Raw genomic sequence first — 15,844 nt, forward strand, 5'->3', positions numbered from 1 at the left:
ACAGATGTGCAATACCGCATATCGTCACCTGCCTGAAATAATGGCTGATGTGTTTTTCTTTATTTTTGCCAAAAGTGATTTTTTTTTTGCTAGCTAATTTATCTTTTGGTAAGAAAAAAAAAAAGAGAGAGATAGTGATTTTTATTTTTTGCGAGAATCACTTTTAGTAAAAACAAAAACGACATAGGAAGGTGACAATATTTTGGGATCATCCCTTATAGGCGATACCAATACTGATACCGACACTTTTTATTCAAGTTTGATATTTCATCTAACTTCTGACCTTTCAGTATTTCATAATTTTTCCTTTAAATTATTTTTGTTCAAACCTAGAACAGATGTTACAGACACCTACCAAATACTTTATTAGCATGTTAGCACGATTTCTATGCATTTTCCTAAATTTGAGAGCAAATCAAAACTATTAACAATTACAACTTGCTCCATAGCAACACATTCCTGAATACTTCCATTTTTCTGCAACCTCTACTTCCTGTTTATTACAGCCATGCGTAACGTCAGCAACTGATAAAATTACTATTTTGCGTGGCCTGGTGGAATTGCACCAAACCAGTAGATAAAAACACGGCAAATTTGCGTTTCTTTTTTGGAAAAGTTTTAAAAGGTTCGATGGAAACGTAGCTAATGTATCATCTACAAGCTGATCATCAGATAACCAGTGTGCTACAGCCTTTTGGATGTCAAATTCTGCTGCATAAACACAAGTATAGGTATAGGATAGGTTCCTATCCTAACGAAGCAAAAATACTGTGAATCCCACACACTTGATCCCAGTACACATGCACCATTCAGAATAAGTGCATCAACTGATACACTTAAGATATCACAGGGTTTGATATTCCACAGAATACCCATCATTTCCTCATGTAAGGTCTCTGACTTCCTGTTTTTAATTAGCTTCCACAGTGTCCTTACTGTGACTGTGATATTCAATAGGTTAAATTTTTTGCAACTGTGAAAAATAATAATTGCGAATTTGCTTTTATAGAAAACCATCATCTTACACATTTTTGTTTAAATTTCTTTGTGCAAGTAACCTACAAATATAAAAAGGTTAACGGTTATAATGCCATGACTATCACTTAGTTGTAAAAGAAAAAAAAAAAAGCAGCCTGAATTCTGGGCTAGTAAATTTTGAATGGACAGGTAGGATTCTCATTCTAGTCATCAGCAGCATATCTTACTAAACGGAAAGCAAAATGCGAGTTTAGGTCTGGAGAAGTGAACTTTAACTGACCTCTCTGCCTCTTCAAATCCATCATTTTAACCAAGGCGATCAGGGGAAGACAACCCCGTACATCCGTCATGAGAACCCGCTCATCCCTGACATTCGCATTCGCCGAAAGAGCAAACTCAATAGAAGGGAAAACATTTCAAATTCGTCTCCTTCAAACATTTCTTACTTCTTGTTTTTTCAGGACGTAAATAAAAGGACGCGACTTTGCTCTGACTTTCCAGATCACGCGCTCTCAAAAGATCTATATGTAAATGCGGTGTCCCTTCAAAGTGCCCTCTGTGAAACTTCACTCTGTGTTTCTGATACTTCTCTGTATTGCAGCGGTGGTATTTCTCCGTTAAATCCCCTCAGTTCTGCTGCCGTATCCCCTCCATTAAGAAAGGTTAAACACACCTAAGCACAGGCAGCGTGACTGATGCCGGGGCTGTTTCTAAATGTTAATGACGCCCTCCGGGCACAGCGCCGTACGCCGCCGTCTCCCGCTGTAAGAGTTATAGAGTGGTGGCGGTGCCGTAGTGGCTCCATCTGCGTCTCGCACAAATCAAAACGTGTGCGGATGCGGACAGGCACGCCGAGGACCGCCCCGCCGTATGGCTGGCACGCAGCCAGGGGTCCTTCCACCGAACGGTCAGGCAGAGAAATCGATCAAACGCGACTTGTCAGGAGGCCCCTGAATCCATTGTGGTGGAGAGAGTGATGAGGCTTGAGCAAACGGGGATGACAAGAAGAGACAATTACCAAGACTTCAGGCTGTTGTTCAAGGCGAGCTTTGGGGGGGTGGGAGGGATGGTTCGGTGGTCGCCGTGCGGCCCTGTTTGGCCCACCTACCCTCAGAGCCGCCAACGGACACACGGGCTCTCAGCTTTATTGCCGGTAATTCACCAGCCTTTAGCGATTTAACGTCCTCGCTCTTTACAGCCAAAGCAGGCGAAATCTATTAAAATAAACACAAGCACAGCAGAACGACGGCCGAGGTGCTTAAAGGGCTGGTGGTCCAAGTCTTCCAGGGCCAGTTTAGTGTACAAAGTACGGTGCCTTCATGTCCAAATTAACTTTTTAACTTTTTTTTTTCCATACTACAATTAGAAATTTATTATATGGCCAAAATAAAATAAAATAAATAGGGGGGGGGGGGGGGGTTCTGATGCTTGTCATTCATTTCAAGAAAAAAAAGGTGTTTATTGTATTTTATTTGTTTTTTTTGTGGTAAATGTAAAGTAAGGGAAAAGGATAAAAGGTTTTTAATATTTTAAGGTGTTGTTAAATCATGTCATTTTTTTATTGCTTTACATTGTGTTACTCTGTCATCAAAGACATACCTGGAGTGCCTTGATTCTTTTATGCATGTCTGAGAAATCCTTGAATCTCCATGGCAACTATTCAGGTGTCCAAAACGCATAGTTGGATCTAGTGCCACCATCAAGGCGCTCCTCAGAGCTGCAGTTTCCGAGCTTCTGAGCTTCCAGCTCACAGATCAAACCTCTCCCCAGTCAGCTCCTTCAGACTAGTTGGCTGCAATTAGCAAACACCTGGTGGAACTTCGGCTTCTCAGTGAAACGCTGGTAAAAAATATTGTTAAAGAGTTAATAGCGGAGCCATGGTGTGATGACTTTCTGTAGGCTGAGTTTCAAAGGCTGAGTGTTTAAAGAGACAGAGGCCCAATTTCAAGGCTTTAAATCTGGAAGTAAAATTTCTTTTAAGTCATATTTGATATATATATATAGCATTTTCATAACAACCGAAGCAAACAGTTTCTTGATTGTGCTGCAAAATGGTTCTCTGTGGCTGGAAAACACACAAAAAGAAAAAAAAATAGCTGGCCTGTTGTATTTTGTTTTTAATTTACAACAAACCCCTACATTTTTAGATGCAAAACTGTGTGGCAGTGTCTTGCTGTCGGGATGCTTTTTTCAGTTGAGACAAAGACCCTCCTCAGAGTTGATCATATGAAATGAATGAAATTAAATACAGGACATAATGCAAAAAGAAAATTGAGTGACTATAGAAATGGTTCAGACTGAATGGTTATAACAACATAAAAAGGCTGACCTGAAGACCAAACCAAAATACCATTGAGAATCTGTTCTGATAATAGATTTGCAAAGCCGGCAGACTTATAACTCTAACCCTAAGTGCAGCACAAAAATTGATTCATCCACACAAATGCATGTCGCACATTTTCGAAACCACGGATCATTTTCCATCCACTTCGCAATAACGCATCTCAACCTAAAAGATCTAAGCGTTGGACTTGGAAATTGTTTAAAGCCTATTTTTATCCATATTTTGAACAGCCACGATGCAACACGACAAATCCTCATGCAGACGTTGTTTAACATCATCGGCTTACCTCCAAAATTAGTTACAAGATTTCCCAAGAGATCAAGGATTACAGATTCAGAAACAATGTGCAGAGAGCTCTGTGCGAGTGAATACATAGCCATTACTCATATATAAACTCATTACATTGATCTAATAGCCCTGTCTCATGACTCTGCCCATGCCTGCCTATGTAGAAAGCGGATTAGTGCCTACATATGGAACAGAGAGCTGGAGTTCATTCATTCCTCTCTATGGTATGGATCAGGCAGATAATTAACTGCGGGGACATAAAGTCATTGTTCAGACGGAGATTGTGGCCTGGTCTAATAGGAGCTCACATGGGGAGTGCAGAGCAAAGGAAAGGGTTACCAGCACTTTCTTTTTAAACTGTGATATATGTCACAGTGTGCGCCCGGAAAGGCTAGATGAAAATTTGCAATCTGAAAAACTAGAACATTTAGCAATTACATACGCAGGCGATGGAAGTCTTGAAGCCATGGAGGAATAAAGTCTCCTTCTACAAAACTCTGAGAAATGTGTCTGCTTTTGACGCAAAAATAGTAAAATCTTTGACTTAGAGTGTTTGCACACCTGATAGTCTGGTAGACTTGGTTCAAATGGGGACCACAATTGCAACCTTTGTTACATTTTCAGTTGGTGCGGTTCACTTTCACACCACACTGTGTCAAACGATCCGAACCCCATGGAAACAGCATGAAAACTTCAGAAGAAGACACTGAGCGCAACTTCCTTCTTCACAAAATGTAAACGAAATTCTAGTGGCATAAGACTTGAGCTGTTTTAGGATTTCTCTTTTGTCTTTTTCAAAAGACCACGAGCCATTTCTCCCGCTAGCTCTAGACACAAGCGTTTGCTTTGGTTGTATTTACTCAGAATTCCCTCACCTATAGTTCACTTCCTGCTGTTGGAGTGGTCTGCCAGGCATTCGAAACTCATCAAAGTTAACTTTATTCTATCTGAAACCTTTGATTTTGGTTGACTGCAGTTTGCTTTGCTTTTCCGCTTCAGAGTTCGACTGCGTATTCACACCTCCCTAGTCGAAGTGGACTTTCTAGGCAGCTAGATTTAATTAAAGTGGTCTAAACAGGGATTGTGTGAATGCACCCTCACAGTAAGAAATGGATGCTGCACCATGATGCCAAATGTTTTGGTTGTTTGTTTTTCTGCTGTGAGTGGGATAAGGTGACAATTTTAATTGAAGAGGGTGGAGTTGAGGGCGATTCTTCAAACATGTCAGAACAAATGAGTTATCCAACTAATGACACCAATGTTCTACAAAATCATAGTGTGTCCTTGTATTTTGTACTCTTATGATCATCCATCCATTTTCTGTACCTACTTATTCAAATAACTTTACAGATAAATCACATGTTAAAAAATGAGCCATTTGATGTTTGATTTTAGACATTTTCCCGTGTGTGTTTTATCCTATTGGAGACTGTTAGCCTCTTTGCCAATTCCCAACTCCATTTGGTACGCATTGTGCTGCCATTCTGTCCCCTCAGGTCTCCTTCATGTTCATGAACTTAAATTTTTTTCTGTACTTTGTACTACACTTGTTTCCGTTGAATCCTCTTCTGATTCCTCTTTGGGCCCATTGATTCATATATTTGACTGCATTAAAAGAACAAAAACAACCAAGGTAGATATTTATTTGAGACACTTCACATTTTTTGTACATAGATTATAGTATGGGATTTCAAATCCCTGGCCACTAAAACGTACAAAACCTTCCGATTGCATTGAATTGATGCATGGTTGTTCCAAAGCATGCCATGGCAGATTACTTGTTTTTGTTCTCACCTTTTACTGGTATCAAAAAAAATCACCAAAATTACAAAAGTAGGACATGCTGCAGGACCGATATGACCCATCTCCATCCGTCCCAACTGCACTGAAAGCGGGGAGTGATTCGCCTGCTTTGTCTTTTTACGGTCCCAAGTAGGTTCCTCCTGTAAAGACAAATTTACAATTTAATTTGGGAGTTGACCGGGACTCAAGCACAAGGCCAGTCTGTTCTTGACCTGACTCATAAAATCTGAGTTTCAAATCTTTGAATAGGACCTTTGTGCTGGACCCCGGAGCCATTGTCTGGTGGGATTCAAATGAGAGAGCATAACTTCTTCTAATGATCCAATAGGAAAACAACTAGGAACTTTGTCCTATTGCATCCCCCTATGGGTCATATGGGAAAAGGAACCTACAATATTTGTTATGTTCGTGTATTTTGGGAGTGTATATATATGGAACGGAGAATTAACATCCAGCTTGTGTGGTTCGTACTCTTCTTCGGGGGGTTTTCCCATAAGGGTAGACTGTAGGTTTGTGGGGACTTCAACGGAATTGCTAATACATTGTATATGTTTACAGTGCATGCATCCTTGCCAGCTTGTCTCTGTTACAATATTAATCAAAAGACAGCCGGACTGAAAGCAAGAAGTAACTTTAGAATGCATACGCGGCGTGCGCACGGGTCCTAGTGATTCTGCTTGTTCGGTGATGGAGGCTAACGCAGGCAGACAGAAACCGGGCCAAACATAGGATTATTCCAAAATAACATACAGCTTTTTGTGGCTGTCCTAAGAAAAATGAGTGACAGCAGCAGGGCAAAACACGATGAAATAGTTGCATCACCCTATCTAAGAGTCATCCCCCCCCCCCCCCCCCCCTTCACCCTTGCCGTATCCACTTCTCACATGTATGATTTATATAGGTGCGCTGAGGAATTTCTTCAAAGCTCTTGCATGTTTATGAGTCCGTAACATCTGACGTGTTCGTGTTTACGCTCCCAAGCTACATTTGACATTTTCTGGATATGATGAATCATTAATGACGACCTCAATAGGCTTTCACATCTTTGGCCCGCAGATCAATAAAGTGGTTAGGGGAGTAGGTCAGCGACTCTCCAGTGGTTGTCTGCCGGTGCGCGCGCGCGTGTTTGTGTGTGCGACAGTAGTTGAGCGTGCTTCGCTAACGGTCTCGCCCAGCGAGCGGCTGTAAAATGTTGGTGCTAATTGGCGGCCAAGCTGGTTTTCCAAGTTTCTTTTATTTCTTTTTTCTTTTTTTTTTCCAAGCGATCCCTGCATGTCAGGCTGTGGGAGTTCCATCCATTATTGATCACATCCAAGGATGAAAGCAGAAAGGCTCAGTGGGGACCGAGCATCTTTGGCCCCCACACAGGATTTCAAAAAAAAAGAAAAAAGAAGGAAAAAGGAGAGAAGAAACACAGCCTTGACCGCCAGCTCTGCATGAAGTAAGACAAGGAAATATCTTTTATAAGTCATATTGAGCGTGTGACTGAGAGCCAGACTAGACTCAAAAGAAAAGTAAATACAGTGAAGTCATGTTAAATCAAATTCACACAGGATGTGAATCTTTACTCACACGTATCATTATTTATTTATTTTTCTTGGTTTCCAGTGATGACATTATGCTACGCTGTTGCTTTGCCAGCAGTGCTGTTCAGCGATTCAGCTGTGCAGAAATGACCTCCACCTCAGCTTGGCAACTCTCCCCAACCAAATGGACAATTGGCTGCCAGAATACACTCTTGATATAGAAATCAGGCATGCATGCCAATGATAACACACACACACACACACACTACTTCCGCAGATATCCAAACACATGCACTCTCTGGAAAAGGTTGCAATGGTGTTTGAAACAAAGGGGCAGATGGTTGACTGCGACGCATTGCCAGCGCTGGCATTGGGGTTAAAATCTGCATTTGCATTAGTGTGAGGTTGAGAACGTATCCACATGCATGTCTCTGTGGTATGTTTTTTTATTTTTATTTTTTTTACAGGGCTGATGTTCACACAGCATCAGTCTGAATTTCTCCCAAAAGCAAACGGATCGCTTCATTTGGGTTGGCTTGTTGGAATGTTTCTCTACAGTCTTGCAGCGAAACAGATGTTTACTTAAAAGTTGCTCTAAATGTACATACTCATCACAGGAGGAAAGTATTATGTACTACATTTTTTTGTACTGGGTTTGACCACATGTGTGACAGAGTCAGAAATGTGTTGGAATCATTTCTCCAAAATTTTGGACCGCATGGAAATGATATTGTAATATAATCACGTAGTCGCTGAGGATTTGTCAATTGGACATCAATAGCTTTGTTTCCATAACAAATGTGCGCAAATCTTTGTATTCTAATGTAAAAAAAAAAACGCAATTTTACATTTACATTGACAACTTCTTTTGATTTTTTAGTATTTTAAAAGGTTTCATCTGCTCTAGTGGCTTTTATTTAACAGTTGTCAGACAGGAAAGTGGGTTATGAGAGAGGGGTAAGGCATGCGGCATAGGTCAGCAGACTGGGAATCAAACCTGTGACAGCCGTGTTGGGTCACGGTTTTCCCCTGTTGTGTGCTGCACCCGACACACAACTTTTTATGAACTCTGCGACACTGTGAGAGCTCTGTGGGGGAGCCAAATGCACGTAGTCCGAAAAAAAGAAGAAAAACATCCTCCTCCTATCACTTCCTGTTGTCTTCTTTGTTGTTTTCGCCAGTAGTAACATACTGTTGTTGATCAAGTGACTCGTGTGATGCGAAAAATTTGTGTTTCCATTGTCGTTTTGTGAAAAAAAACTGTGATGTGGCCAAAAAGCCACCTCATCCTAGCGCAAAAACTTGCTAGCGAAAAATGTGAGGATTTTCTTTTCTTCAAAATTTCACGCAATGTGTGCTTGTTCTGTTTTGCCGTTGCTTCCTTTCAAGCTGAAGAACGGATAAGCTCTAGAAAAAACTAGCAGGATGTTTTAATAATTAAGTCCCAACCTCAACATAATTGAAATACTGATTTTCAGATAACAAATATTTGCAAACCTTGATGACAGTGGACCCAAATGTTTTAAGCATGATGTGAGAGACGGAGAGAATCAGATAGTTACTCAGTAAATACTTGAGAGTTTGAGCTGCAGGAATCTTCCATGAATCGAGAACAGTTCATATCAGGAGCAGTTATCTTTAGTATCAAGCCGACTTTTTTTAGGAGATAGAATGATGCAACAGAGTAGAAAACATGCTCTCCCTGAAACCTTGAAATCTCTTCGTGATTATATAAAAGAAAATGTTTATCAAGATCAATGCAAGTTCTATTTTTCAGCGTATGATAGACTGATATTGTGCAATTAAATATTTGCAAGTTCTTGCATCCTATTATTCGCATTTTATGCTACCCAAAAGTTCAGTTTTTAAAGAAGCATGGCCTTCCAGTTCTTTTTTTTTCCCACAAGAGTGAGTCTGTCCACTCCATGTCACTTCCAGACTCAATGGCCATCCAGTCTAATCCATCCCAGGTCATTAGCCCCCGTCTGCAAGGCTAATCATCATCTCCTTTGGCTCAAGTTAGCCAATGAGTGAGCATCGCCAGAATGAGGTTGTTAAATATTCATGTCCCACTGTGGTTTAATATCCTCCTCGATGATGTTTGAACCTTTTGACCTGAGGTAATCGGCAGTAATCACACACTCACACCGATCGCTGATGGTTTTGATCTGTGAACGGTTGAGTCTGATGAGCTTTTGACACAGCCGAGCTCCTTCATCTGCCCAAAAAAAAACAAAAAACTCCAACGGTGATATTGCCACTTCCAGCTCAGGTGCCCCGGAGCGCTCCCGAAAGCGCCGTTCTTTGTGACAGACAGTTCATTTCACCCCCACCAGCACCCTCCTCCGTACCCAAGCTCAGAGGTATGACATCACTCTATTAATAATGGAGCAATTAATTATGACCTATTAGATTGATGAATTAGATTAGATAGGAAGGAGGAATGTAGCCGTATGATAATATTACATTGGCAAACATTAATGACTACTTGGGGAGCGGCGTGGAGGGGGGCCAGTTTGGAATGACATCGAGTCAGCTCTCTAATTACATCAATGATAAATGGTTTTGTTGATATAATGATTCCTTTTCTCCAGCACATATTCAACACCTGTAATATAATTATGCTCAAACTGTTGGCTCCGTCATGGTGGGACTTTGAAAGCGAGCCCTCAGTCCAATCATGACACTTTTGAAGCAGCTACACTGAGCACCATGGCACTAATTTCACTTCCTCCTTTTACTTCGCAGACTCTGCCTTTTTATTGGTTTCCACCATGTTTTGAGTTCTCTCTGACCTGCAGTCGGGCTCCATCATTGAGTCTCTATACCTCAGTGATGAGTTCATAAAAAACCTGAGAGTAAACACTGTCATACAAAAGGAGTCTCTAACCCTAGTCCTCAAGATCTACTGGCCTTCAAGTTTTAGATGCCTTCCTCCAAATGACTGAATTTCCTCTTCAGCCATCAAAGGTCTGGTAACGAGCACCTCATTTGATTCAGGTGTGTTGGAGCAGTGTTGCATCTAAAACCAGAAGGACAGTAGATCTTAAGGTCTAAGATTGGAGACCCCTGTCATACACCCTCCATCCATTGCCTGTCTATCTACGTGATACGTTGGGTAGCTGAACATACGGTGATCTGGTACAAACAACAAGACCACCACCTTACAGATACCTCATAGTCTATTGGGGCAGTTTTTGCTGCCACAACAGACTTGTCTGGGCATGAAGTCATCCAGACTCTTGAAGGTGTGCCAAGGTCCTGAAACCAGAAAGTTAGGAGTAGATTGATTAAGTCCTGGTAGCTGCTAGGTGGGCCATTAAACTGGATCATGGATTGGACCTCATTTTTTTCAGCTAATTCCAGAACTGTTTACTCACAGCCTAATATACCTCTGGATGAACAGGGGCTGCAACGAAAAGTTAATTAGTGCTATTCACATCACCTTGTAGGTGGTCTGACTTTTACTGGATCAGTGTATGGAAACCACACCCATATCTTGCTAAAACATTTGAACAGAACACAGATGATATACTGAGTGGATGCCAGAACCAGAGAATGACTCTGCCACCACCATGCTGGACAACTATAACACTGATTTTAAGCTTGTAAAGGTCACCTTAATAATATTCCTCTCTTAATGACCGCCCCTGTCCTTCTCTAAAGCTGCAAATTAACAAAGTTTTGTTTGTGTATTTATATATTTCAGCCCATATATTTGATTTCAAGCTGCTTTAAATTCAAAATTGTGCCCCCAGTTTGTCCCCTATCAAACTCACTCATTTTGTCTCCTTTTGAAACATCAATCATGAGAACATAACAGTCACTCACACAGCTTGACAAGTCACACCCTTTAATACGTCGCCCGAGTGGTGTATGTATTAACATATTTGTTTTTACACATATGTTTAGTGCTAAGATCAGCCGAAAACCAAACATTAAAATTAAACTTGAAGATCCGTCTGTGACTGCACACACAGAGCCAACGAGTATGACCTTTAGCACAATCAGGGCACACGGATTAGAGCTCTAATATTGGTGCGGGAAGGCACACTGAGATTTCTCAGTAATCAAGGAAACTGTGACGACGCCCCGCTGGTGTTCGCTCCTTACGTTGCGTCGTGCAGCAGCTTGGGGGTCTTAAACGGATGAACTGCATGAAATGAATTTATGATATGCATTTGGAAGTATGTTGACTCAAGAAACAAGCAGTTTGCACTCCTGAACTCTGCAAGCATGGCTTTCATGTCTGCGCTGCGTGCCACTGACATCTAGTGTCAGAAAGAGGAACATTCCGGACTTGACCCTGCACAGGTGTGTGTGTCAGTCTGCAAACCCCCTTACACCACCACCCATCCCCTCAAGCACACACACCCCCCCCCGCACCCCCCCACCCACCCCACACCCCCCCCCACACACGTGTCATCTACTTCCCCATACATCAGCGTAGTCTTATTGATCTGCTAGATATGACCTTGAATGATCAGACTAGTGGAAGTGCCGCTTTGGAATGAAACCCATCCATTCCCACTGTCTGCTGCTTGCTGCTGTAATGACTCGAGGGAAGTTGAGGAAGAGGAGGAAGAGTAGGAGGAGGAGCAAGCCGCTCCGGAACCAGTCAGCTCTGCAGCTGCCTTATGTCGCGGACGGCTTCCCCTCCAGGCACAGTCTGTTTTCCTGGAAAAGACGGAGAAGTGGGTCAGTTTGTCTGAGACGCAAAGAGGTGATGCGTGATCTGGGTAATTTTCTGAACATAAACCTCGACTGACAAACAGATAGAGAACAGAAAGTTGTAAGTGGACCTGCCTTCAAAAGGAAAGTCTTACATCTTAATATGCAACATAGTGAATTAAAGTAGTAACCGTGAAGACGGATGACGAAATGGATCCTCCAGAGCGGAAAGACGAGGAAGAACCCAAGCTCAGGGGCGTTGCTGGAAAGCCCTTAATGGGGCATGTCTCATTCAGAGGTTTTCACGTGTCTGAAAACATACGGCTAGACTGATTATGGTTCTTTCAAACTTGTCTGGAGAATGTACATGTCCACTGTAATCAGTATGTGCCAGTAAAAACGGCAGCATTTTTTCTCGTGGTATGTTCATGTGAATTTTGTAGTGTTTTGTTAATTTATAGTATTATTCAATGATATCCAGCCAAATTTGTTTTTACTAAAGGGTACGCATTAATCTCTAAATCAATTATTTCTTTTAGCTTTACATGTACTCCATGCATGGAGTGTTGCTTTGTTTCTTTCACACATGATTGAGAAATCCTTGAATCTTCCATGGATGCCGTTTTGAGTGCGGGAAAAGTGCGATTGCTTTACAGGTCCTTCAGACTAGTGGCAGCAGCAATTTGCAAACACCAGGTGGAGCTGTGCATCTGCTGAGCTCATCATGCAAACTGCTTCTCACTTCAACACTGGTAAAAACGTTAAACGCTTGATAGAGAAGCATTGTTATGACGACGTTCTGAAAGCAGACTGTCGGAAAGAGCAGAAGCTTCTTAAAGCAACAGAGGCCCAATTAATTTCAAGGAATTAATTTGTGAAGTCAAGTTTCTTTGATACTTAACAACTGAAGGTAACAATAATTACTTGATTGTTGCATAAAATGGCGCCATGTACCTGGAAAATACACAATACTGCATCACTCTGACTTGACTCTGGTCAGTTTATTGTTTTCCAGTCACACCAAAGCAGGAGCTTCCAAAATAGACTTTGCCTTCTCAGTTCAAATTAGCCAATCACACCAGCCTTACAGAGAGGCTAAAGGGAAAAACAAAGATTAACTTTCAGATAAATAATGCTAACATCAGCAATTATTTCATCAGCAGTGAAGCAAAAAGCAAACATGTCATGTATACGCAAACACAACTTACGTCATTTTATGCTTCTCTTAACTACTTTGACTTTTTACACATTGCCAGCTAATCAAACTCGTGCTTTACCAGCTCACTTCCTGTAACAGAGGTGCATTTGAGGCGGGCTTCCTCTTTAGATGCAATACAAGATGGCTGCCATAGAGGACACACCACATTGGTAACAACCAAACATTTTGTAATGTGATGATGTGACACTTACATCACTATCAAAGGCATGAACTCAGAGACGTTTAAGCTAGCAGCTGACACAATGACGACAAATAAACTCGTTGAAAAATTATATAATTACTGTCCAAATTTCAGAATAAAGATCTTGTCTCTCAGGCTAGAAGATGATAGACGACCGTAAAGTAGATTATTGTGAAATATAATCAAATTTATATTATTACAGATACATTCTACTAACTTGAAATACGTATAAAAACACTACAAACTATTTTTGAGTAACAGCAGCCGACTCATTAAAAGTGTTCGGTTTTAATGTCATTAAGTCATTATTGTTTTGTTTACCCCTCCAGGGGGTCTTTTGTGGGCTCTAGTGTCCTTTATACGATAGTGGGCTGACAGGAAATGGGGGAAGACATGCGGCAAATGTCGTCGGGTACGGGAGTCGAACCCGCGACGATGACTCAAGGCCTCCAAATACGGGTCGCGCTAACCACTACGCCACCACGGCACGCCCAAAGTCATTATTGTTTTAATGACTTTTGACTTGATGTGCAAATATCTTGCACACCAAAATATATGTGCACATATCTTGATGTGCACATATCCCCTCACTGTCAACGAAACTCATTATTGTTACTGAAGAGTTTTTCTTTTAATAGACTCTCCCTTCCTGACAGCCACAAGTCAAGAATATAAAGACTAAAGAGGGATATACATTTTAAAAAGCTGCTTTTTGCAAGGAATTTTATCAGCACATTCACACACACACACACACACAGACACACACCCACATGCAGACACATCCACCACATCCACATATTCCCCTACCTCTTCATCATTGAACATGACACCCGACGGCCCATTAGCTCCCAAACTACTATTATATTCTAGGAATTCAAGTCCTTATAGAATATTTAGGTTCTGTGTGTTTCCCTCTGCTTGTCAACATGGAATGCATTATTCATGTTAATGCGCCATTATATGATGCTTCGCATGATGTAACGCGGCCATTACGCGGCCGGCGCAGCCTCAAACGCACGCGCTGACCTTCTGAACTGCGCACCGTCGTCGCTGCGCTCACAATAGCATCGAGAGAGGCAGGAAATTTGCGCTTTTATTGTGTTAAAACGCATTCCTGCACACGTCGCAGGATGAGATGAGAAAAGATTTGAGGCTTTGGCGCGTTCTTAACCGGTTTGCCAGGAATCCTTGCTTTTGTCTTTCTTTCTTTTTCAAAGGAGATGAGCAGCAGAGTCAATCTGAACGGTTTTTAATTATGCTATTAAATAGGTGTGCTGGTTTTTCAGATAGAGCGATGCATCCTGGCTGTAGGTGAGAGAAGAGGTGAGATGTAACACGCGTGAGAAAAGAATTTGAATTCAAAAGTCTTTAGTGCAATTAAAAGATAAGTCAAAGCCTCTCATTTGAAATGAAACGAGAGAGCTGCTTTAACAGGAGTAAGTTTATTGTGCAGCTTTTAATGTTAACTCATGTATTTATGATTAAAAACAAGAAAAGGGAAATGCGTTTTAGCAGAACTATGACAACGGTACCAGTCTTTACGATTGGAGAATCAAAAGACTCAAACAAAAATGATGCACATGTGCGGCTCTGATTAAACCATACTAAAGCTACTTTTGGTCTTTTTTTTTCTTATCTGCTAAGTTGTGAGTCTGGGATGGGCTCATGTGGATACAAAGACAGTAGTTATTATAACACAAAGTTAGGGTTTCGTGCTAAAGCAAAGCAGCTGAGACTTTACTGATTCATTTCGATTTTCTGTCACATTAAGACAGAATGAGATGGGTAACATTTTCCAAAACCTCATTTAGTCAATGACAAAACAACCACTAACGTTATAATGACCAACAACAAACAATACTGTATTCCAATAAAATGATAGTTTTGTCCATTTTAAATGCACTAGAAAAATATGTTAGCGCTTAAGAAAATAATTCACAAGTTATTGTAGTTTGTCGAGTTTAATCAATTTTATAAATTAACTTGGATAAACTTAATTTTCTTACTTGCTGGCACTAAACTTCACCGGTCAACAGTCCTTAAAGGGGCAGTGTCGTGGGTTTTCCAGCCACATAACATCACTTTATAGCGCAATCAAGTAGCTGTTAGTTTCAGTTGTCGTAAAAATGCTCTCTGTATAAAATGACTTAAAATAAATTTGACTTTGTAATTTAGCACCCTCGGGGCGTGCCGTGGTGGCGTAGGGGAAAGCGCGACCCATGTTTGGAGGCCTTGAGTCCTTGACGCGGCCGTCACGGGTTCGACTCCCGTTCCCGACAACATTTGCTGCATGTCTTCCCCGTTTCCTGTCAGCCTACTTTCATATAAGGGACACTAGAGTCCACAAAAGACCCTCAGGAGTGGTAAAAAAATTTTTAAAAATTTAGCTCCCTCAAATTAGGATTCTGTCTCTTTAAACAGTCCTGCTCTTTATGAAACTTTGCCCTCAGGAAGTCATCACATTGCTCCTCTTTCAACAGTTTTTACCAGCATTGCACTAACAAGTAGCTCATACAGTGAGCTCAGCTGATGCTAATTGCTGCTGGCTAGTCTGAAGGAACTGAGTGGAGGAGTTGTGGGGGGGAGGGCTGCTTTTTAATCTGGAAGCATGTAAGTTTAGAAACTGCAGTTCTGAGGAGGAACTACGTTCTTGAAGGAGGAGCTAAGTCCACCCAGGCATTTTGCTAAGTCCATCTAGCTGAACGGGTGCCATGGGAGATTCAAGGATTTTTCAGATATGAATGGAAGAATCAAAGCAACACGCCAGCTATGTTTTTGATCAGAAAATAACATTATAACACAATGTAAATCTCAAAAAAGTCAATTTCACACAA

The sequence above is a fragment of the Xiphophorus couchianus genome, chromosome 13, assembly GCF_001444195.1.
Source record: "Xiphophorus couchianus chromosome 13, X_couchianus-1.0, whole genome shotgun sequence".
Lineage (NCBI taxonomy): Eukaryota > Metazoa > Chordata > Actinopteri > Cyprinodontiformes > Poeciliidae > Xiphophorus > Xiphophorus couchianus.